General features: G+C 42.2%; 1 protein-coding gene across 2 annotated transcripts in view; it reads left to right on the forward strand.

Annotated features, from left to right (window-relative positions):
- MARCHF3 (membrane associated ring-CH-type finger 3) overlaps window positions 1-26164 on the forward strand; it is a 150757-nt gene that overhangs the window by 53937 nt on the left and 70656 nt on the right. Inside the window, exon 1 of one of the 2 annotated variants that reach the window (XM_081880579.1) lies at window positions 8818-8846. The exons of the other annotated variant lie outside the window; for it this stretch is intronic. The gene's annotated coding sequence lies outside the window, so the exon portion shown is untranslated. Of the gene's footprint in view, window positions 1-8817; window positions 8847-26164 lie in introns of those variants that run through there. 2 annotated transcript variants of the gene reach the window in all.

The raw sequence follows: 26164 nt of genomic DNA on the forward strand, positions 1-26164 counted from the left end.
TTTAAACAAACTAAGTTTTAATTAGAATTGAGAGCTTGTGGAGCCAACAATATGATAGGGGAATATGGTAGGGGTGGGGGAAAAGGGAGTCCCGGAAAGTGGGTGTATGAAAATAAGGCTTTGAATGTATTTTAATCTTTTCTTTCTGTATTTCTGAAAATCTTAATAAATATTATTTAAAAAAAATAAAATAAAATAAAAGTGGGGTGGTTCTCTTAGAAATCAGGATAATCTGAAATGGAGATACGAATATAAACAGAGATGTTTCAACAAGAAGTATCAGGTGCCTCAACAGAGGTCCGTATAGTAAAAGCTATGGTTTTCCCAGTAGTGATATATAGAAGTGAAAGCTGGACCATAAAGAAGGCTGATCGCCGAAGAATTGATGCTTTTGAATTATGGTGCTGGAGGAGACTCTTGAGAGTCCCATGGACTGCAAGAAGATCAACCGTATCCATTCTTAAGGAAATCAGCCATGAGTGCTCACTGGAAGGACAGATCGTGAAGCTGAGACTCCAATACTTTGGCCACCTCACGAGAAGAGAAGACTCCCTGGAAAAGACCCTGATGTTGGGAAGGGGACGACAGAGGACGAGATGGTTGGACAGTGTTCTCGAAGCTACCAGCATGAGTTTGACCAAACTGCGGGAGGCAGTGGAAGACAGGAGTGCCTGGCATGCTCTGGTCCATGGGGTCACGAAGAGTCGGACAGGACTAAACGACTAAACAACAACAACAAATCAGGTGCCTCAAAGTTCTGAAGAACTTTGAAGACTGAGGAGCAGTGTCCAGGTAGGTGGGTTGTCAAGGTAACAGTGACCTGCCCTTCTTTGTGACATCTTTTTGAATTCTGGCTTAAAAGTCACAAACCAGATGTGTCCAGTCCGGGGGTCAGGAGGTAGAAAATATAGTTTCTTTATCTTTGGTGCCATTCCTCTAGTTACCCATATTTGGTCAATTCAAGTCCATGTCATCTTGGCTTCAGAAAAGAAGGTTCCCTCTCTTCCCAGAGGGTTCCTTGTTATCCAAATGTCCACCAAGTCCATATTGTCTGTCATCTCAAAAAAGGTTTTTTGTAGTCTACCATCTTTGGAGACTACCTGTCTTTGTGCCTTGTCCATATTTGTAGATACTGCTCCATTCATGTCCCCCATCAAAATCTAATTATAGTCTAAATGATCCAGTAAAGTCTCATGCAACTTCTTGAAGAATTCAGATTTCCCCTCATTCGGTGCATAAATTCCTACAATCAAAAATTTCTCTCCTTGAAATTGAATTTCAATTGCCAAATATCTTCCTTGCTCATCTTTGAAGATTAATTTCGGCAGAAATCTCTCCTTTGCATATATCACCACTCCTCTTTTTTTAACTTTGTCAGATGAAATAAACTCTTGTCCCAATCTCTTATTAATAAGTATTTTCCTATGTAGCCTCATTACATGTGTTTCTTGTAGACAAATCAAGTCCAATTGTTCCTTTTTTAATATATGAAAGACACTTTTTCTCTTCTGAGGGGAGTTAAGACCATTACAATTCCAACTTAGAAGTTGCAGAGCCTCGTCTCTCTTGAAGGTCACCAATTGCTCCCCTGTGATGCTGAGTCCAGACTTCATTTAAGGCAGAGCTTTCCAAACTGTGTGTTGCGACACCTGCAGTGTGTATAGGTGTGTCGTGCAAACGCTCGTTTGCTCCTCCCAGGACTGGAAATGGGTTGGTTCAACCTCCACTGTTTGGCGTTCTTCCTGTGTGTTTCTCCCGCTTCCAAATTGCAGCCCCAAGCTTCAGTTTTTCTGAGATTAACAGTACAGTGGTACCTCGGGTTACATACACTTCAGGTTACATACACTTCAGGTTACAGACTCCGCTAACCCAGAAATAGTGCTTCAGGTTAAGAACTTTGCTTCAGGATAAGCACAGAAATCATGCTCCAGCGGCGTGGTGGCTGCAGGAGGCCCCGTTAGCTAAAGTGGTGCTTCAGGTTAAGAACAGTTTCAGGTTAAGAATGGACCTCCGGAATGAATTAAGTACTTAACCCGAGGTACCACTGTATTTCAAAATCCACCCTATGCTCAGCTGGAAGGAATAAAGAGGTAGGCGCTTTATTTACACACACACACTCTTTGGGACCCGCCAACATGTGCCCAAAGGTCAGATGCTAATGCAGCGCCACTGGTTCCTTGTGATGCGTTTGCTAGTGTAATGCTCTCCCTTCCCTAACCCAGCTCTAAACGGTGGACATGACATATTCCTATGTTAGCAATAAAAAATATTTGGTTCTGCTGATCACACTGATGCTTAATCAATGTTTGGTAATAATGGATGGTGGGAGCTTTGTTGTGAAGGATGCATTAATTTTCCAGGCCTGCGATGATCTTTCTCCTTTTGCAGCATCCTTGCCAGTCATGCCATCAAGTAGCTCTCTTAATGGATGTTGCACATCTAACCCTTAACAGCTGGAAGAAAAATGGCTTTGTTAATGGGCAGCGCAAGACGGAGTTTTGCATTCAAAACAGAGCTGCAGAATTAAGTGGTGGAAGAGCATTGGCCCTTGTATAACACCAAGCCCATTGTCTGCAGTTGGGATTTTTAAGGCGGTTTGTTAATAGGGCAATAAAAACGTAGTAGTTAATAGCCAGGATTTTCATTTTTTCCTCATTACTGTTTGGATATTTCCCCTATGGGAGCACATGTTTAATGTTTAATAAAAGGAATTATGTTTGCAGTTAAACCAATATTCTTAGGGTGATTTTCAGCTAGGTTTTACTCGGACTGGACTTGTTGGAATGAATGGACCAAAGTTAAGTCATGTTCATTAATTCCAGTGGTTTACTCCAAGTAAAACATAGTTGAACGCCACCCTTAATGCTTTCACCGTCTGTTTATTCGTGTGCCACTTTCCCAGAAAATTGTTCTGTAAGTGATTTATGGCATATTATGTGGTTAGTAAGTAAAACAATGCAGAAAACGTATGAGAAATAATTAGAAATAATCATAATAGCACTGAGCATTTTTTTTTCAAAAAACAAACACCCAACCTCCACAACATCAGCTTTTACATAACGTCACCTTTTAGTTCAGTTACTGTATGTACATTTCTCCGATGAAAATAGGGACGTTCTATTCTACATCAGGAAACCTCTTCCGCATTTGATCTCACTGAATATATGTATATGTCATAGACACATATACATTAGTCACTGTGGGCCAATGGCAACCTCTCTGCTGAACCTACCTCACAGGATTATTGTAAAGAAAAACTGTGTGAGGGAAGGGATCGTGTGCAACATCTTCCACTGATAAATGGAGTGAAATATTTTAGTGATAAGCTGTCTTGTGTCCCTGTCAGAAAAAGGCAGGGTATCATCATCACCATCATAAGCAAGTGGATTGGTGACCTCTTCCTTCAAAATTATGGGAAGGGCTTCATATGACCACTTCACCATTTCCTTCATTTGGTGCAGGTATTTTATTTTCAGTATAAACTCCATTTTTGCACCTACGCACAAACCCCACTTTTAATTGTTCTCTGAGACATGGAGGGGAGGAAAAAGGAAAAGCGGGACATTCTGGGATCAAATCAGAAACCAGGATGGCTTCTGTAATTCCAGGATTGTCCCTGGAATATAGGAACACTTGGAGGGTATGGACCAGGCTGTCAAGAGAGCTGCGCCATGTGCCCTACACCTACGGGTCAAATGTCTTCTCTTGCCTCCAGCACATCTATTTCCCATAAGGTTTTACCAGAACGGAATTCAGCAGTGCTCCTGTTTGCCAGGTATCAGCAAAGATAAACTTGCAGATTACAAGGATACAGGAAATTGTCTTACGCTGAGCCAGACCATTGATCCATCTAAGTCGTCTTCTTCTTCTGTGATCACTCATAGCTGAGTAAGATTGTCTTCCTTGAACACGGTTTTATTTTTTTTAAAAAATAATATTTATTTCTTGAACACGGTTTTAAAAGTGAGTCTGTAAGTGACTGTGGAGGCCAATTCTGGATCCACACATCCTTCCACATTGGGGACATAGGTTTCTGGGTAGGAGCTGAACATAGTGAGGGTTTGCCAAACATGCCTTCCTCTTAGCACTTTTCTCCCTTTCATCCTAAGTTCGAGTGTCTTCAAAGCCCATGACACCTTTGGTAAAGTCTGCTCTCCAATTGGAGCGCTCGCAGGCCAGTGTTTCCCAGTTGTTGGTGTCTATCCTACATTTTTTAAGATTTACCTTGAGAGAGTCTTTGAACCTCTTTTGTTGACCACCAGCATTATGCTTTCCGTTTTTAAATTTGGAATAGAGTAGTTGTTTTGGAAGACGATAATCAGGCATTAGCACAACACGACCAGTCCAACGAAGTTGATGTTGAAAAATCATTGCTAGTGTCCATCTAAGTATTCCGCACACTTTCTTCCTAATAGACAAATAAAAGACAACATCAGACACTTTCTTCCTAATAGGCTTTCTTCCTAATAGACAAATAAAAGACAACATCAGACACACAATAGATATTATTGAATACCTAGAAGTTCATAATGAAATTCCTGCTGCCTTACTGTTCGTTGATGCCGAGAAGGCTTTCGACAATGTCTCTTGGGGTTTCCTAATAAAATGCTTGGAAAAAACAGGGATAGAGGGCACATTCCTAGAAGGAGTTAAAGCAATATATACACAACAAAGAGCTAGATTAATAATAAATAATAACCTGACAGAACAGTTTGAAATAACAAAAGGTACCCGACAGGGGTGCCCTCTATCACCACTGTTGTTTATTATGGTTTTAGAGACAATAACAAATAAGATAAGGAATACCCCAGAGATCCGTGGCATAAAAATTGGCGTGCAAGAATACAAATTGAAAACATATGCAGACGATCTCATGTTGTCATTGGAAGAACCAAAGGAGAGCATCGGTAAAGCTATAAAATTACTGGAAGAATTTGGAAAACTATCGGGATTTAAACTGAACAAGGAAAAAACAAAAATAATGACAAAAAATATGAAAGAAGACACCAAAAATGAGCTTGAGATACAAACTGGAATTAAAATAGTCAAAAAAGTTAAATACCTTGGAATTTGGATAACTATGAAAAATATAAATTTGATGGAAAACAATTATAAGAAAACATGGAAAGAAATAACGAAGGACTTAGATACATGGAACAGACTACATCTTTCGTGGATGGGCAGAATGGCGGCGATTAAAATGAGTTTACTACCTAAATTACTCTTCCTATTCCAGAACATTCCAATAATTAGGGGAATTGCAATATTTAAAGAATGGCACAGATTACTATCCAAATTTATTTGGCGGGGGAAAAGACCCAGAATTAAATTCAAATTGCTTACAGATCTAAGAGATAGGGGGGGGTTTGCGGTTCCAAATCTGAGGTTATATTATGAGGCCGCATGCCTTTGTTGGGTAAAAGATTGGATCGTTATCAAAAATAAAGAGTTGTTAGACCTAGAGGGGTTCAATTTAAGATTTGGATGGCATGCCTATTTATGGCGAGACAAGGGAAGGGTCCATAAAGGTTTTTCTAACCATATCTTCAGAGGGCCACTACTGGAAGTCTGGGAAAGGAATAAAAAATTGCTGGAGCAGAAAACACCCTGGTGGCTATCTCCAATTGATATTTTAACAATTAAAAAATCAAATCTTGAGGGAGAACGGTGGACATATGAGGACCTACTAACCAAAACAGAATCCGGGTGGAGGATTAGACCATATGAAGAAATAAAAAATAAGTTGACTGGTTGGATTCAATATCATCAAATAAATTCAATATGGACGGAAGACAAAAAGATTGGAATAAGTGAGAAAAAATCCAGATTCCAGATTGAAATAATAGAAAGTAAAACAAAATTACTATCAAAAATGTACAACCAGTTGCTTGAGTGGGACACCAAGGACGAGGAAGTAAAGGAGGTGATGGTGAAGTGGGCGGTAGATCTAGGGTATAACATAGAATTTGATAAATGGGAAGCTTTATGGCGCAAAGATATGAATTATTCAGCATGCACGACACTCAAAGAAAACATGTACAAGATGATGTACAGATGGTACATAACGCCGATAAAATTACATAAAATTTATAGAACAGGTGATAAATTGTGTTGGAAATGCAAGAACAAGGAGGGCGAATTCTTCCACATGTGGTGGACGTGCGAGATCCTCAAAAAATTTTGGGAATCTATTTATAATGAATTAAAAAAAATTCTCAAATATACGTTTGTCAAAAAGCCTGAAGCCTTCCTGCTGGGGATAATTGGCAAGGATATCAAAGAAGAAGATAGGACCTTTTTCCAATACGCAACAGCTGCCGCTAGAACCCTCATAGCACAGTGCTGGAAAACACCAAAAATCCCAACATTAAAGGAGTGGCAATTTAAATTATTGGATTATTTAGAACTGGCAAAATTGACACAAAAAATAAGAAATCAAAAACGTACAAAATTTAGTAATGAATGGGATAAATTTAGAACATATATGGAAATAGAGATAAGGGGTACATCAAAATGTTAATCAGAAATATATATGTATCAAAAAAAAAAAAAATCACAGTAGGCATGAAATAACGCTTACTACGTTACAAATGTCATTTTGGAATAGATACAGCAGATAGACAACTAAGATAACATTATCCGAAATCGAGATAAAGGGAAGTCGATCAATGTTGTTGTAAAATTAATGTTAAGTTGTGTTGTTTGGGTAGTATGTATTGTATGTCTTTTTTCTTTTTTATGTTTGTTTTATTTACTTTTGTCTTTTGTATGTTTGTGAAATATACCTATGCAAAACTTAATAAAAATTAAAAAAAAAAAAAAAAGTATTCCGCACACTGACCAGCAGTCCCTCTCCAGTGTTTCAAGCAGAAGATACCTGGAACTGAACCTGGGACTTTTTACATGCAAAGCTGATGTTCTAGGACCAACCCTGCCTGTCAACATTTGCCGTAAAGAAATGATTTGAAACCAGAATTATCCTTCTCAGAAATGTCAGCATGTCAAGGCAAGATTCAGGCACAGCTCAGCAGTAGCTCACAAGGTGCCAGCAAAGTCACTCTTTATTCAGAGAAACAAAACAGCACAGGCCTAAGGAGCACAGCCACTTTCTTTCTCCAGCTCGTCCCTTTGTCTTTTATGGGAATCCTGTGGTTGGAGTACCTTCACAGACATACTCTTGCTAGGGGGAAATTTTCCATGTGAGCAGATAAGTAACTGCATGAAATAGTGGGGTAATATAAGGGGTAATTGGACCCGTCTTTAAAAGACTCTGTTATGAGGCAAATGACTGCAATCGCCTGCCTCTAAATTCATTCCATTTGAAATGTCTTATGGGCAGTAAAAAAAATTACGAACACGGTGAGCTTTGGTACCCTATGAGCATTGAAACTGCAGAATGGAATGGAATGGAATGATAAGGCTCTGAAAATGCAGCTTAGGTTTTTCTGGAGAGTTTGGGATCCTTTTTTTTTTTCTTTTTCTTTTTTTTGAATGAAGAATATCAACTGACTAAAATAAGAATTTTAAGCACATGCATCCAAAATGTTAAGAACTGCTCCATCTCAGGTCAAGTTGTGAGAGCAAACGGCCTAGATTTTTCTACACAAGGTTGTAGGGTACTACATGAAGTCGCTTCTGGTTCATTTGAAGAAATAGGGAGAAAGCAAAACAGGGCACCATTTTCTTGCACAGTCTCTGTTGAAACAAAATAGAAGCTGGGTGAGCGGTGCTGGTTGTGCTTCTGGGGCAGTCTTCCTTTTCCTGAGAACCTCCAGATGGTTTCAGATATAACTCCCAGCAGCCAGAGGCAGCATGGTTGATGGGACCTGTAGTCCAAAACATTTGGAAGGCACCAAGCTTGAGAAAACTAGCCTAGAAAGAGAACTAGCCTTTGATGTCCTTAGAATTCCACCAATCTTTAGATTCTCAGTATGTGATTTAGGAGTAGCAATATTTTTCCAAATAACTTTTGTTTTCTCTCTTAATGTGTGGTGTGGTGTTTTTTTTGTAGCTGGAAATAGAAAATGGAAAGGTAATAATGCACTAGCTTGAAAGGAGCAGAATGTATTTCTGAAAGTGCTTTTATGAAAAGAAATTATACATACCGAGCGCTTTAGCCTAGAAATGGTGTGACAAGCTAGAGAGATAGCAAGCATTCAAGTGAATTGATCTGAAAAATCACCTACTATCCCAAATTATGCAACAAAGCAAAACTTCAGATGGGAAGGTTGAATAATACTTAGAACTCTTCGGTTTCTTATATTTCTGAAAGCCCTGGGAGATACCATATTTTTCGCTCTATAGGACGCACTGGACCATAGGACACACCTTGTTTTAGAGGGGGAGAACAAGAAAAAAAATTCTCCCCCTCTCTGCTCAATGCCCCTTCAGCAAAGCAGCAGGAGAAACGGAGCCCCTTCCATTTCTCCTCCTGCTTGGCAGAAGGGGCGCTGCGCAGCTTTCCCTCTCGGCTGAAGCCAGGAGAGTCTTGCTCTCCCGGCTTCAGTGAAAGGAACCCAAAGCCTCCAGAGTGTGGAGGGAGCGCTCCCTCTGCACTTCAGAGGCTTCGCGTTGCTATCACTGAAGCCAAGGAGCCTGCATTCACTCTATAGGACACACACACACATTTCCCCTTAATTTTTGGAGGGGAAAATGTGCATCCTATACAGCGAAAAATACGGTAGTTTAGGCTGGAAGAGAGGGTGGCAGACTCTCCAAGTGTCCCTATTTTCCAGGGACAGTCCCAGATTTACAGAAGCCATCCTGGTTTCTGATTTGATCCTGGAATGTCCTGCTTTTCCTTAGGACGTCTCTATTTTCATCAAAGAAACGTTGGAGGGTATGGGGTGAGTGTGGACCAAGATAGCTCAGTGAGCATTGTGGCTGAATGGGGATTTGAACCTGTGTCTTCACAGCCCTAATCCAACACTGTAACCCACTGTAGCCAACATGGTACTTTCCATATGTTGGTGAACTACAATTCCCATCATTCCTAGCCATTCCTGCCGAATACAACTTGCAGTTCAAGAACATATGGAAGGCATTATATTGACTACCCCTGCTCTAACCATTGCATTGCAGGGGGTTGGACTAGATGCCCCTTAGAGTCAGTTCCAGTTGTATGATTGTTTGAACACTGGCTCCACCCCCCCCCATATGATGATTTAGTAGCTTTCTTTGGGAATGGGGAAGCTGTTTGGAATCCTTCCTATGGAAACAGATGCCCAGGATTTTCTTCACAACATCACTTATAAAATGTAGCATTTTTATCAATACCACAACGGGCTAAACAATACTCCCAGTTGTCAAAGGTAATCTGGCACCTGATTATTGTCCCTTTTCTGATGTGTATACACCCCACACATTCCAGTGGGTGTATGTGTGTTGTACACATATACAGTGGTACCTCGGGTTAAGTACTTAATTCGTTCCGGACGTCCGTTCTTAACCTGAAACTGTTCCTAACCTGGAGCACCACTTTAGCTAATGGGGCCTCTTGCTGCCGCCGCACCGCCGGAGCATGATTTCTGTTCTCATCCTGAAGCAAAGTTCTTAACCTGAGGTCCTATTTCTGGGTTAGCGGAGTCTGTAACCTGAAGTGTATTACAACTGTAATCCCAAAAGCCACGAGGCCAGGACATCATACAGTGGTATCTCAGGTTACAAACACTTCGGGTTACAAACGCTTTGGGTTACAAACTCCGCTAACCCAGAAGTAGTACCTCGGGTTAAGAACTTTACCTCAGGATGAGAACAGAAATCGCACGCTGGCGGTGCAGCAACAGCAGGAGGCCCCATTAGAGAAAGCGCGCCTCTGGTTAAGAATGGTTTCAGGTTAAGAACGGATCTCCGGAAAGAATTAAGTTCGTAACCTGAGGTACCACTGTATATTCTTTGTAAATATTTTATTAGTTTAAAAAGGGCTGATGTGATATCTACTATAAACGCTCCGTTTCTCCATGTTTAATAGTGTTTCCCAACCTTGTGCCTTCAGCTGTTTTTGGACTACAATTCCCATCATCCCTTGCCACTGGTCTTGCTAGTCAGGGATGATGGGAGTTGTAGTTCAAAAACAGCTGGAGGCACAAGGTTGGGAAACACTGTATAGGTCATATTCACTTAAAACATTCAGCCCTGAGGCTAGCAGTTGTGCTCCTGGATTTCTAACATCATTCTTTGGCTTCTTTTCATCTTCTCTTTCCCACCCTCCCAATGCTTTCCTACCCCTCCAAAAAAAAAATCCCTTTTAAAACTTGAGTCTGGAAATGTGAAGAATGGGGGGATGAATGGGTTGAACTGTGAGGATGTATAGTCTAGGATCTAGAATGATCTTTGTTGTCATTCCTCAGTCCCAAGAATATAAGGCTGGGAGATAAACCATGATAAAACAGCAATATCACCAAGGAAATAGAACTGTCATGGCTCAGTGATACGTGCAGTGCTTTGCATGTGAAGGTGCTCCTAGGTCTAGTCTCTGGTATTTCCAGGTCTGGGCTGGGAGAGACCCCAACTCAGAGTCACCGAGCCACTGCCATTCAGTATGACAATACTTTTTGTTTCCTCCTTTAACTTTTGTGCATCGTTGGCTATCTCAGAAATACCAAACAATGTGCTGGAAGGGGAAAGACATTTCACTTACTTGGCTAGTTTGAGGAAGGAACTGGAAGTTCCCTTTTATTGTTTTTATAATATCAAACTACAGCTACAATTAAATGCCGACTTCCTGTGTGTTGGCTTTTGGGGGGGGGGTTGCATCTGTCTATGCTACAGCAGGTTGAAAGGAAAGATTTGAAAGGAATGAAGGTGTTATTTCCACATCAACCCGACCAAATTATTTGTAATATCTCTACCCCAAACCTTGCCTGTGTGGGAGAACAGAGCAAATAAGAGAAATGAGATCAGCTTTATTCTCATACTTAAAAAATAATAATCTGTTAATGTGTAATTTCCCACTTTTTCCAACTTGTGATCAAAGGCAACCTGCCAGCTAGGTAGGTGGGCTTATAAACGTCTGTTTTTTACGGCTTCCCTGGAACACAAAATGTTGAGGAAATGTCAAGCAACAGAGCATTGCCATCTTGGGTTTGTTGAGTTACAAGTTGTGCAGACTTGCTCGATCAGCATTGAACCATTACAATAATATGGAAGGGTTTGGCTGGAGCTGTTGGAAATTGTAGTCCAAAACACCTGGAGAGCACCAGATTGTTAAAGTCTTATACATATGAGGTTATATGAGGTTGAATCCTGACAAGACAGAAGTACTGTTTTGGGGGGGCAGTGGGCAGGTGGGTGTGGAGGACTCCCTGGTCCTGAATAGGGTAACTGTGCCCCTGAAGGACCAGGTGCGCAGCCTGGGAGTCATTTTGGACTCACAGCTGTCCATGGAGGCACAAGTCAATTCTGTGTCCAGGGCAGCTGTCTACCAGCTCCACCTTGTACGCAGGCTAAGACCCTACCTGCCACGGACTGTCTCATCAGAGTGGTGCATGCTCTAATTATCTCCCGCTTGGACCACTACAACGCACTCTACGTGGGGCTACCTTTGAAGGTGACCCAGAAAATGCAATTAATCCAGAATGCGGCAGCTAGACTGGTGACTGGGGGCGGCTGCCGGGACCACATAACACCGGTTCTGAGAGATCTGCATTGGCTTCCAGTACGTTTCCAAGCACGAATCAAAGTGTTGGTGCTGACCTTTAAAGCCCGAAACGGCCTCGGTCCTGTATACCCGAAGGAGCATCTCCACCCCCATCGTTCAGCCTGGACACTGAAATCCAGCACCGAGGGCCTTCTGGCGGTTCCCTCATTGCAAGAAGTGAGGTTACAGGGAACCAGACAGAGGGCCTTCTCGGTAGTGGCGCCTACCCTGTGGAACACCCTCCCTTCAGATGTGAAGGAAATAAGCAGCTATCCTATCTTTAAAAGACATCTGAAGGCAGCCCTGCTCAGGGAAGTTTTTAATATTTAGCAGCGTACTGTTTTTAACACTTGATTGGAAGCCGCCCAGAGTGGCTGGGGAAACTCAGCCAGATGGGCGGGGTATAAATAATAAATTATTATTCTTATATAGAATAACACAATATTCCTGTTTTGGATGGAAGCGTTTGGTTCAGCAATTGACGGATAATAAACAACCGACCAACAATAAATAGGTAATGTTACTGGAACATGAGTGCCTTTGCAACGCTTTATCACGAAGTAGTGTAATGTCAGAAGACAATCTAACAAACGTTTAGGAGGGGAAATAGAGGGGCACAGGAAATTGTCTTGGCCCGGATTCAATCATCTGGTCCATTTCAATGCGAGGACAAGAAGTCCGGTTATCTAATTGCATATCTGATGTTCTCATGACGATATCGCTCCTTACAAATAGCTCTCCTTACGTAAATAATTCATGGCAATGAACTTTGTGTTGCAGAGCAGTATGAAAGATTCTGAATGTTCAGACAGCAGGAGCTTGTGTGACTTGAACACCCACCCACAAAACCGCACACAATCTGCAAAAGATCAGGCTTCAAGAGAGAGACTGAGACACAGGTATATGCGGAATTGATTTTAGACAGCCAAGTAGTACGAAATTCCTATTGAAAAGTACCAGGTGGATGAAAAGAGTCTTGTGGCTTTTTGTGTAAGGATATCTCCTTTTCTTTTTATTTTGTTCCCAGTATTGCCCTGTATAAATTGTGTACCTTAAGTCCCTAACCAAGGATGTCTTCAGAGTTCATTGCGACTACGGCTGGGATTTGCTTGTTCATTGAAATATTTTGTGTGTCTATACAGGCAATACTTGCTTTATGTTCCAGACTCCTGTGCATGTTGGTGGAGTGTGCATAAGCCCGCCCTGCCCCTGCCCTTTGGGGGCCACTTCTGGCTTTGGTGCTGTGCACACATGCGCAATTATGCGTCATTCAGATGGGCCTAAATCAGTTGTTGCTTGTAGTTGCTTATGTGTTTCCTTTTTCTCTCTCAGCTGATTACACTGATTTCTAGGGCCTGGGATGCATATGGAATTGCTCCATGTTGACCCCTGCAGGGGACTTTGAATATTCCTGCTTTAACTGCTCCCCTTTCTAGCTCTTGTTTATAATGGGTATAAGGTAAAGGTAAAGGGACCCCTGACTGTTAGGTCCAGTTGTGGCCGACTCTGGGGTTGCGGCGCTCATCTCGCTTTATTGGCCAAGGAAGCCGGCGTACAGCTTCTGGGTCATGTGGCCAGCAGGACTAAGCCGCTTCTGGCGAACCAGAGCAGCGCACGGAAACACCATTTACCTTCCCACCGGAGCGGTACCTATTTATCTGCTTGCACTTTGATGTGCTTTTGAACAGATAGGTTGGCAGGAGCAGGGACCGAGAAACGGGAGCTTACCCCATCACAGAGATTCGAACCACCGACCTTCTTATCGGCAAGTCCTAGGCTCTGTGGTTTAACCCACAGCGCCACCCGCATCCCCTATAATGGGTATACGTTAAAGCCTTATGATGGAACAGCAAAAGCGATAAATGTCAGATAGCGGTGATGTTATGAGCTCACAAAACTCAGAATAAAAAGGCAGTTAACGTCAAGTTGCTAATTTGCATTAATGATGTGCTAGTGGGGCGTTCTGGTTTGATGATTGTGAAGATGGACTTCAATACATTTTAGTTGGACTTTATTTGCGTTTTGGGATGCCACCTTGGAATATTTTGATGAAGTGCAGTAAAGAAATCACAAAATCATAGAACTGTAGAAGGGGCCAAAAGGGTCATTAGTCCAACCCCTGCAATCCAGGAATCTTTTGCAGATCTTGAACCCACGACCCTGAGATTAAGAGACTTGGGCTTTACCAACTGAGTTATACCAGCTACAAATTTTTTAAATTAATACGAGTAAATTAAGGTCAAAGCTTAGTGGGAAATGATATATAATGAATTGAAAAGGATGTTTAAAATAACCTTTGTAAAGAAACCAGAAGCTTTTCTTTTGGGAATTATAGGGACAGAACTACCTAAATCGTATAGAAAATTATTTATGTATGCTACTACAGGAGCAAGAACATTACTCGCCCCAAAATGGAAAGAAGCAGAAGTCCTAGCAAAGGAAAAATGGATACAAAAATTATGGAATATGCAGAAATGGCAAAACTTACTGGAAGTATAAGAAATCAAAATAACAAACTTTTTATAAAAGAATGGAAATTGTTTATTTAATATTTACAGATAAATTTCAAACATATAAAAACATAAGCAGGATTATTGTAATAACCTGCAGTTTAACAAGAGTACATATTTAAAGTGGATAAACAAGTTGAGCAAATTAAATGAATTTGGATATGCAGAAGATATATATATATATATGGAACTGCAGAAAGAGGGGGAAGGAAGTCAAGTTTTGAAATGTTAAAATGATTGTAAAATTAAGGAAATGTATAAACCTGAAAAGTATAAATACAAATTAATAAAATAAAATAAAATAAAATAAAATAAAATAAAATAAAATAAAATAAAATAAAATAAAATGAATACACTTTGAATGAAAAACTGCAGTTGCCGAGGTTAACCAAGAAACACTAAAACACAAGCTAGCTTGGCATTTTGACTGAATTGGCACGGGATAAATACTGCTGTTTTGCAGCCATTCACTAATTCTATGGCCTGGCAGTTGGGTGGTTCCGCCATCATAGCCAGCAGAGGCGGCCACGGCAGTCCTTCACTCAGTCGAAACTTTACTGGCTCAGTAAGCAGCTTGGCAAATGAACTGAAAAGAAAGGCTGGGTTCCCACTTAGAAATATAACGAGGAGAGAGTAGGTCATCTCTTGCACCTGAAACATTAGAGATTTAGCAAGCTAACAGTCCAGCCGTCTAAGAATTTATAGTGCAGCTGCATAGATGTTTCTGCTAGATGACTGGCTTGAAGATTTCTGGCCCCTGGGGTCCTTTGCGCTTTGTAGTACTGTATTTTTTGCTCTATAAGACTCACTTTTTCCCTTCTAAAAAGTAAGGGGAAATGTGTGTGCGCCTTATGGAGCGAATGCAGGCTGCACAGCTATCCCAGTAACCAGAACAGCAAGAGGGATTGCTGCTTTCACTGCACAACGATCCCTCTTGCTGTTCTGGCTTCTGAGATTCAGAATATTTTTTTTTCTTGTTTTCCTCCTCCAAAAACTAGGTGCGTCTTGTGGTCTGGTGCGTCTTATAGAGCGAAAAATATGGTAATTGGTAGTTCATTAAAAGGACTGTTTGAGCACCAATGATGCTTCACTTTCCAGGGGGAAAGGGAAGTTGATAACGGTTCCCATTTAATTTCATATAATGCAGTTGCAGGCTTTATTAGCAGAGAGCGAGGAGTGAAAAGAAATGTGCTGTCTTGACCTCTTCTAACTTGTAACATACCGTTTTAACATTGTACCTGCTAAGGACAAAATAGTTGGATTTATTTTTTTTTAAGCAAGAAGAATTTGCTTTGAACTGAAAGCCTCCAGTCATGGTGTTTGCAGCTATTTCATAAAAGTTTCTGAGCAGAAGAGCATGTTAATGAAGTCCTGGCTCATTTGTTTTAAAAGAGAAAATGTAAGGAGAAAAAGGGACTTGAGATTAGCTCTGAATATGTGAGTGGTAACCTGGTTTTAATCACTGGATGGCTTGAATAGCAATAACTCATTGCTAACCTTTCCAAAGGCAAGGCAATGTTTTGCCTAATGTTTGCTGACATTCCCTCCAGGTTAGGATTAGGGCTGTTCCAGAAGTTGTGGGTTACCTGGTAGAGCAGGTAACCCACTGATTCTGCTTTGAGATATTGCTTCAGCATGCTCACCTGTTATGGAAGGACCTGCAGTTTTAAGTGGGGTTAAACCTCTAAGACAAGGTTCTAATCAGTTGTATTTCTTGTACCAGCAAGTTCAGCTGTTGCATCTTTTGCTAAGGTGTTGCTTTATTGATTGATGCTGGACTTGAGATAGCACATCATGTGTATGTGGATGAAACCCAGCTCTACCTCTCTTTTAAATCAGAACCAGTGAAGGCGGTAAAGGTCCTGTGTGAGTGTCTGGAGGCGGTTGGAGGATGGATGATGGCTAACAGATTTGGGTTGAATCTGGACTAAATACTGATTTGTGGGGGCAGGGGTGGGCAGGTGTGGAGGACTCCCTGGTCCTGAATGGGGTAACTGTGCCCCTGAAGGACCTGGGGTACAGCCTGGGAGTCATTTTGGACTCACAGCTGTCCATGGAGGTGCAGGTCAATTCTGTGTCCAGGGCAGCTGTCCATCAGCTCCATCTGGTACGCAGCCTGAGACCCTACCTGCCCACAGACTGTCTCGTCAGAGTGGCGCATGCTCTGGTTATCTCCCGCTTGGACTATTGCAATGCGCTGTACGTGGAGCTACCTTTGAAGGTGACCCGGAAACTACAACTAATCCAGAATGCGGCAGCTAGACTGGTGACTGGGAGTGGCCACCGAGACCATACAACATCAGTCCTGAAAGACCTACATTGGCTCCCAGTACATTTCTGAGCACCATTCAAAGTGTTGGCACTGACCTTTAAAGCCCTAAACGGCCTCAGCCCAATACACCTGAAGGAGCATCTCCACCCCCATCGTTCATCCAGGACACTGAGGTCCAGCTCCAAGAGCCTTCTAGTGCTTCCCTCACTGCAAGAAGTGAGGTTACAGGGAACCAGGCAGAGGGCCTTTTCAGTAGTGGCACCCGCCCTGTGGAACGTCCTTCCATCAGATGTCAAGGAAATAAACAACTGACTTTTAGAAGACATCTGAAGGTAGCCTTGTTGAGGGAAGTTTTTAATGTTTGATCGTGTTTTTAATGTTCTGTTGGGAGCTGCCCAGAGTGCCTTAAATAATAAATCATTATGATTATGATTATTACTGACCAGCCTCCTTACTATGGCAGCAAGTTCTTGCTGGGTGATAGTATGGTGTACAGGGAAATGAAATGTAAAAATCTTCTCAGAATATGATGGCTTATTCTTCGCCACATGCCAAAGAAACACTGGCCATGTCCCAAGTTTGACAAAACATAAGACCTAGTGGAGTAAAGTCTGTGGTTTGGTAAAGTCCCTTCCATTTTGAAACTTATTGGCAATCAAAAACTAATGAAAGAGTCACCATGCAGTTATTTCCCCCATTGGTCAAATTGTCTTCTGCTTTAGTCCTCATGTGACAAAACCCCAGTGATAGAAAACAAGCTTGTGACAACTCGTCCATCTCTAGAAACAGTTATCATTCAGCCAGCCAGCTGTGTCTGCCCACCTCAATGATTTCAGCCAATGTAGGGAGCGTGTCGTGTGAGAGTCAAGTGCCATGTCTTTTTCATCTAGCAGCTACCCAATATTGACGTGGATTCAGCAGCCGTGAGTAGACTTAACTGGGTCTTCCCTCTCCTTCCATAAGCTAACAGATCTCCTTTTCTCAACGATTAGTCTTCAGTTTGATGCCAACTAAACATCAAGTTGAATTGCTGTTGTGATGAGATGTCGCCGTGTACTTGCTGGGTGGCCTTAGGCTAGCTGCTAACTCCCCACCCCAGCAGAATTATGGAGATAATGTATATGAACTTCCTCAAACATTTGAAATGTGCTGCATAAATGCCAAGCGGCAGTAGAAGACGGTGCAAAACTGAGCCAAAGTTGTCATCTGGCATTTTATTTCCTGCTATAATTGTTTGCTTTTTCAAATTAATAACCTGCATTTAAGTTACCAAATACCAGTTCTGTCGTTTTCAGCTAAAATCCACAAGCCATTTACTTCAGCGCAGAGCTCTTTGTGTCTGCTGAAGAGCCCTTAAACGAACTGCTCTGGCTTTGCCGTCACCTCCTGTGCTACCGTTGAAGCAGTGATTGACAGAGGTTTTTATGAATGTATACTCTTTCTCTCCTGCCAGTGGTCTCTCACACACGCACAAATACAAATGCCGTCTGAATTTGTCACATTAAAATGTTGGAAGCAACGTTGTTTACTCATGCCAGATGCTTGGCAAATCTGAGCTAGCTGAGAGCTGGCAGAGCCTCGCTGTCATAAGTCCATTACAGGGCAGGCGTTTGCTTTTCGAAGGACTGAATAAAGGCATAGGAATGGCACAAGATCAGTCGTCCTTTTCTGCTTATCAACTCATGGTACATAAGAAAGATCCCAAGTCACTTGTTCAGTCTCCAGCAGGCATCCTCAGACACAGAACCCACTTTTATTTTTTTATTATTCAATTTTACACTATACATTTGAATTCAAACATTAATCATAATCATCAACATTTAAGATTCCCTGACTTCCCTCCACCCCTCCATGGTTTCCATTATCAAACTTGTTTTACTGCATCATATATTTTCTCCATTTTTACCTTAGTTTTTAATACAAGTGTTACTCAAATCCTGCCAAAGTTTTTAGTTGTTTACAGTATTCTCTGAAGTAAATGGTATTTTTTTCGCCATTCCTTATTAAAGTTTCTATCTTCCTGGTTTCTTATTTCCCTGACCAATTTCACCGTTTTGGCGTAGTCCATCATCTTCATCAACCATTTGTCTCTGATCTTGACTTTATCTTCTTTCCATCTCTGGGCCAGTAGTATCCGCGCTGCTATCATTCATGAATAATCGTTTCTGTTCCTTTGGTATCTCTGCATCTAAAATTCGGTTTTTCCCCACAAACGTTATTTTAAACATTTTTTTCAACTCATTATATATCATTTCCCAGAATGCTTTTGTCATCTTGCACGTCCACCACATATGATAGAACGCGCCTTCCTTCTCCTTATACTTCCAGCATACAGTTCTATACATTTTTGCTAATTTTGTGGGTGTTAAATACCAACGATACATCATTTTCATATAGTTCTCCTTCAACGCATAGCACGCTGTAAATTTTCAGTCCTCCCTCCATAACTTTTCCCAAGATGACACAGAACCCACTTTTAATCGAAACACTCTTTTGGATACCCAGTTCTTAACTTTTTACCATATATTTGCATAGCGGTTGCGCTCCTGTTGTGATCTATTGTGGATCTGGCCACAGCCCACTACTGGGCCCCAAACCACCAGTTGAAGACCAGTGGTCTAAAGCAGTGTTGGAGAACCTATGTGCCTCCAGATGGACTACATCTCCCATCATTCCTAACTATCTGCCAGGCTTATAGAGCTGTTGGGGGTTGGAGTCCACCCACATCTGGAAAGTCACAGGTTCCCAACCCCTGATCTAGGGAGCTTAAAGTAAATATGAAAAGAGCAAAGAAGAAGAAGAAGAAGAAGAAAGGTAAAAGTAAAAGATGCCTGGACGGTTAAGTCTAGTCAAAGGTGGCTATAGGGTTGTGGTGCTCATCTCGCTTTCAGGCCGAGGGAGCCGGCGTTTGTCCACAGACAGCTTTCCAGGTCATGTGGCCAGCAGGACTAAACAGCTTCTGGCGCAACAGGACACCATGATGGAAACCAAAGTGTACGGAAATGTCGTTTACCTTCCTGCCGCTGTGGTACCTATTTATCTATTTGCACTCGCATGCTTTCGAACTGCTAGGTTGGCAGGAGCTGGGACAGGAGCTGGGATTCAAACCGCCAACGTTCTGATTGGGAAGCCCAAGAGGCTCAGTGGTTTAGACCACAGCTCCACCCGTGTCCCAAATAAACAAGCACACAATCACTGATAGGTCCACCCGCCATTGTGAGGCTCAAAGCAATGAAGATGTGCCTCCCCAGCTGTTGCCATTGGCTGTGGGTTTCTTGTGATGTCACAAAAACACTTGGCAACTGAGTGGATATAAAGCCAGACCAAGGGGAAAGCCCTATTCTATTTCCAGCAGGACACACCTGGCCATGGATGTGACATTCAACACTGCCCAGGTTTCCTCCACTTGGAGGAGGCAAACTGGTGAATGGAAGGAGGCAATCCTCTGGCAGTGGGATGCTAGGGAGCGATAATAAGGCAAGTTTGCTTGCTTGAAGGCTGCTGGTATCTGTGGTTGGAAGCTGGCGGACGTCTCATGATGGACCTAACAGTAGCTTCTGACACAATGGGACACCGTGACAGAAGCCAGAGTGCACAGAAATGCTGTTTACCTTCCTGCCACAGCGGTACCTATTTATCTACTTGCACTGGCATGCTTTCGAACTCCTAGGTTGGCAGGAGCTGGGACAGAGCAACAGGAGCTCACTCTGTTGCAGGGATTCGAACCACCTACCTTCTGATCGGCAAGCCCAAGAGGCTCAGGGGTTTAGATCACAGCGCCATCCGCCTCCCTATGAAAAGAGTAAACATACAGGATATGCAACAAGCCCCCAATATTGCAATATTTATTTATTCTTTCTTTTGTAATTGATAAAATAATAGAAACTACTTAGCACTGTGCAGCTAAGCACCACAGACAGACCTTGGTCTCCTTAGAATAACCCTGTGAAATAGGTATACCTTCTTCCCGTATTTCTGATGTCGCAGAGGAGTGGTTTGAAACTGAACTTACATACCCTCCAACATTTCTCTGATGAAAATTAGGACGTTCTATTCCATTATTATTATTATTATTATTATTATTATTATTATTATTATTCCCCACCCATCTCACTGGACCCCAGCCACTCTGCTGCTTCCAACATATATTAAAACATTATACATTAAAAAATTTCCCTATATATGGCTGCCTTCAGATGTCTTCTGAAGGTTGTATAGTTACCTATCTCTTTGGCTCGGGGTTGCATAACTCCATTACCCCCTCACCCCAATATTTCTCTGGTGAAAATAAGGATGTCCTAAGGAAAAGCAGGACATGCCGGGATAAAATCAGAACCTAGGACGGCTTCTATAAATCTGAGGCTGTCGCTGGAAAACAGGGACACTTGGAGAGTCTGAACTTAAGTTCCTGATTTGTGGCCTAGGCTTCTAACCAGTGGACTGTACGTAGTAATGTTAGAGGCATATCAGTGAATATGCAACGCGATTGGAGTCCTCATTTCTCCAAAATGAAGCAGATAAGCATGTGTGCCCGCTTTTTATCTGAAGTCACCGATTCACAATGAAATGCATCGTATCAGCATGTAATCCTGTCAGCTGCATTTGGATTTAAAGGGGAAGGACATAAAATTAAACAGGGTCATAGTGCCTATGGGACGATGTCAGAGTATTTGGAAGATAGTAGCAATTTTTTAAAAAAATTAAAATTGTGGCAAAACCTCCCAATCTCTCTCTCCTCTACCTTCACACCAAACCTTCAGCAATTGGACTGTATGTAAAATTACTGAGGCCATTATTCTTTTATTTTAGCAATCTGTCCAAACTACTCTGCAAAACACCGCCAACTTCCTTTCTTCTTTGGGTCCATCATCTATCTGTGACGATAATAGGTTTCCGAGAATAGTGCATGCAAACATCAAAGTATTACAAAAGCAAAGTACAGTTTAAGCCAAAGGCAGTTGGAAAATGTGTTGCCTACCTGCTCAGGCACAAATCGTAATAGCGAGAATTGCCCCCTTTTCAGCTCTACGGAGCACAATGGCTGGTTAGTCCTGACTTGCCATAGGCTCTTTATTGCATAAACATTAGCGTGCTAATAGCCAGTGGTAGCTCATCAGAAATGACAGCCTTGCCTCTGGAGAAGAGAAGCAACAGAAACAAGCCTGAGGACCACTGCTGCTGTTAAGAGGTGCATCAAGGCGAACGCTCTTGCCGCATTTCATTCTTGTTATGTCACTCACTGCCCTGCCATGAATCTTTGCATGCTTTTTATCAGGCTATGTGTGGTCTTTTTAATGGTATCGGATCCCACAAACACACGTGTTAATCTTTTAAATGTGCAATAGCATCTGTGCATCCATATATACCCTAATAAATTTAATAGTGTCTCCAAAAGTTAGGGGTCCGGGCAAGATGAGCCAAACAAATGAAATTGCCAGGATCAGAAATCATGAATCAATTAAGTTTTAGCTTTGACGGAAAGAAATGATCAACGGGTCTCCAAATGCAAGTCTGGGGTAAAGGTGGGGGTCCTGGATTTGCAAAGGGTGAATAAAACTTATTTCGTTTATACGTTGCCCCTTTAAACTAAAACTAAGGCCTGCAATGAGCTTGAGATGAATGGTAAGCTTACATTTTATAGCTGACATTTCCATTGGCGTGTGTGAAACTTGTGGGATACAAAGCTGTCAGTCAAGTCCAACATTCCGAGAGGACCAACTGCCTCTATGTGGCAGGCAGTTTGGTCAGTTGGTCGGTTGGTTAGTTGCTGCTAGGAGTGTTAACTGGTAACTGCTCGGATGCAGTCTTCTCATGACTCACTACTATCTAGGATATAGTTTATCTGTTATGTAACCTAAGCCTGCCTTCAGAAACAACTCTGTAAACCTGATTGAATCTGATAGTAAAGTAAAAAGGTCACGGTACCCCCTGACCACTAGGTCCAGTCACGGACGACTTTGGGGTTGCTGCGCTCATCTCGCTTTATTGGCCGAGGGAGCCGGCGTACAGCTTCCAGGTCATGTGGCCAGCACGACTAAGCCGCTTCTGGCAAACCAGAGCAGCGCACGGAAACGATAGTAAAGTAGTTTATGTTAACATGATTCAGATTCATGTGTGTTTTCTTTAAGAGGGACAGAAAGGGATTATCAACCAGGAAGGTATAATTATTGATAGGACGAGTTAGCAACCCACTTGTCGCTGCATAAACTCAAACAGGGGATCGTTTAAACTGTGCTAAATTATATAAACGTTCCCACAGAACTTTCTATCAGGGTGGTATCCCCCTCCTCTCTAACAATGGGATTTAATCTGGGTTTATGGTTGTTGTTTGGCTGTTGTCCACTGCGGCCCCTCAATGCTTTCCTGCTAGAGTAGAGCTGGAAACTGAGTTTCTGTAGGCTTGTCACACTAGGAATCAGCTCCTCAGCCAGGCATGTGCAGAGTGGATGGGGGACAGTTGTATACACTTGCCCCAGGCCTTGGAGGGATAAATTGGTCAGGGGCCCCCACCAGGGACTGGCTGCTTTTTTGTTTGAGTTTATAGGTTAAAGGTAAAGGACCCCTGGACAGTTAGTCCAGTCAAAGGCGACTATGGGGTTGTGGCGCTCATCTCGCTTTCAGGCCGAGGGAGCCAGCGTTTGTCTGCAGACAGCTTTCTGAGTCATGTGGCCAGCATGACTAAACCACTTCTGGCAGAATGGAACACTGTGATGGAAACCAGAGCACACGGAAACATCATTTACCTTCCCACCACAGTGGTACCAATTTATCTACTGGTGATGGTATGATTGATTTGGGGTCTTTAGATTTCATGCTTATCCCAACCTGTTAGTTACAGCACAAATCTGACTAAGGTAAAGGTAACGGTACCCCCTGACCATTAGGTCCAGTCACGGACGACTCTGGGGTTGTGCACTCATCTCACTTTCAGGCCAAGACAGCTGGCGTTTGTCCGCAGACAGCTTTCCAGGTCATGTGGCCAGCATGACTAAACGGCTTCTGGCACAACGGGACACCATGATGGAAACCAGAGCGCACGGAAACACCGTTTACCTTCCCGCTGCAGCAGTACCTATTTATCTACTTGCACTACTGGTGTGCTTTCGAACTGCTAGGTTGGCAGGAACTGGGCCAGAGCTATGGGAGCTCATCCCGTCACGTGGATTCGAACCTCTGACCTTCTGATCGGCAAGCCCAAGAGGCCCAGTGGTTTAGGCCACAGCGCCACCCATGTCCCTTTTGAGTTTGAGTTTATAACCTTATTCTTACAATATTCCTCCCCTGAGCTTCAGACAAGCTCTGCACGGGCCAATCAGAAGCTGTACATTTTTACAAAAGTTAACCACCATGAATTTAGCTCCTGGCACACAGAGTCTCTGCAGTGCTCTTGCTACACTTTTAGCTGATACTTTAATAAATTAAATAACTAAATGGGTGGTACTTGTTTCTCCTCATACAGCTACCTCACTCGATGCTTCAGCAGGTCGAGGTGTTAGGGACTGTAGATTGTTTATGGGACGATGGTGGTATCAGCTCAACTTCTGGCATGTTTGGAGCAAGCAGTTTATCTGGACCAAATTCTAGGAAGCCTCAGGCCCTTGCCTTGAAATTACCTTGGTCATAAGGGAAGAAGCAGGGGTTGTTCAACCTTGTTGAGCAGCTTTTGATCTTGTTGACCACAGCAACCCCTTACAGCTTCTCCCTAGGGAATTGGAGGCACAGTGGTTCTCCTGAAAGGTAACTTTCAGAGGATAGTATTGAAATAAGACTGCTTGGCCCTATTGGAATTGGCCCAAGGTCTCATAGGACTAAGGGATGTGGGTGGCACTGTGGTCTAAACCACAGAGCCTAGGGCTTGCTGCCCCCCACCCCCCATTCCTACACCCCTGGTTCAAAGGCATTCGGCAGCCAAGGTACGACTGTATATTTAATGAAGATGAATAAATGAGTAAATTAAGTTAATTTGGATATGCAGAAGATATTAAAAACAAATTTAAGGAACTACAGAAAGTGGGGGAAGAATGTCAAGTTCTGAAATGTCAAAATGATTGTAAAATTAGTGAAATGTATAAAATTAGTGAAATGTATAAACTTGGAAAGTATGTATGTATATACAATACGTATGTATATAAATGAATGGATGAATGAACGAACTGCACGGGTTACCCATTTTTTTCTCAGTTCCAGGTGCTTATATCTAAATATAAAGTCCTGGACATCTTGGCAACCTCTTGGGAATATTTAAAATTATTCCTCCTCCAGTATTGGCCTGCCTATGTATGGGCTTAAGATCTACCAGGGAACCCTCATTGTGATTCCAACAGAGGATTGGTGGTGTGAGAACTTGCGGCACGACCTCCCTGCTGAAGCCTTGTTCTGACTTCGTGGCATTTTGTCAACAGGTGAAGACACACCTGTTTGCCCAGGCTTTGGGGACAGAGGGAGGTTTATTGTCAGTTCTGTTATCCTCGGTTATTGATTTGATTTGCCGGCTGCTTCTGTGGGACAGCAGCTTCTGACAGTTAAAGTATTGACTTAATTTTTTTGTGAGTATTGGATTTCAGATGAGTTATTTTATTGTTTTAATGTCATATATGAACTTATGTCCAGGGACCATGAACTGGCGGGTGGGTTTATAAAAGCTGTAACTAAAAAAAACAAAAAACCATCATTATTTATTATACTGCTTAATGCTGGAGTAGGCTGACAATTAAAAGTAGATTACATTACCCATCCATATGCATCTCTTCACTGCTGTGTCTGCAATTGTATACACATTTGCCTTGAAATTACTTCTGAGTAGACATTTATAGGAATACACTGTAATTCCCTGTTCTGTTTTTGCTTATAGTCTTCAGATGGGAGTTTTTTCACTAAATTTTCTTTTTAGGAAATAAGTTTCAATAGATGGTGTGGGAACACATGCTAAGCAGATATCCTTCTGGATCATTGTTTCCTTCTGGTTTGGGGAGTTTAAAAAGAAACAATGGACTTTTTTTAGGCACCAAAGCTACGCATCATGTTTATATTGCAGCCCGACTATTGTGTCTGAAATCCAACAGTTCCTCGCTTCTCTTTTCTCTGCCCCACCTCTCTTTCCCCAGCTGTGGATATAACGAACCTAGAAGGAGGAGATTACTGGAAAGTATAAACTCTAGAGGAAACAATCTGCTGTACCAGAGTTGCTTTTGACAGACCATTAAACAAATTGACATCACATATGAATAACCCAGAACAATGCCCAGATGGTGTGGGAACTGTAATTAACCAGGAGCAATTCAGCCATCTCAACTGTGTGAATAGAAAACTTGAAGAATTAAAAGTGCATGAGGAGTTGGGGGGGGGAGAGATCCTGATAATTGCACATAAGTGGGATTGCTGTCATGAAAAGAGGATCTTTCAGAGTTTCGAACGATGGCTGGGACTCCTCTCAATGTATTAATGGTCAGTTTTATAACCTTCAGTTCATGCCCCTGTGATCTCATTTAACCTAGACAGTTCTCACTGCTTTGACTTATTCGTACAGTACACCCATATCTCCTAATGCCATCCTTCTTAAAAGGTGGCAGGTTTTTATTTTTGAAGAAGTGCATGAGCAGACATACTGGCTTTAGTATTTTGCAACCTCACATGCCCCATTAAATGCTTCTTGAAATTTTGTCACCAATGTAATTCAAGTCTTTCTTTCCCCCCTTCCTCTCCACCCCACCCCCCAGTTTTTAAAGGATTGCTGGTATATTCTAC

This window comes from Podarcis erhardii, assembly GCF_964252035.2.
Source record: "Podarcis erhardii genome assembly, chromosome: 11".
Lineage (NCBI taxonomy): Eukaryota > Metazoa > Chordata > Lepidosauria > Squamata > Lacertidae > Podarcis > Podarcis erhardii.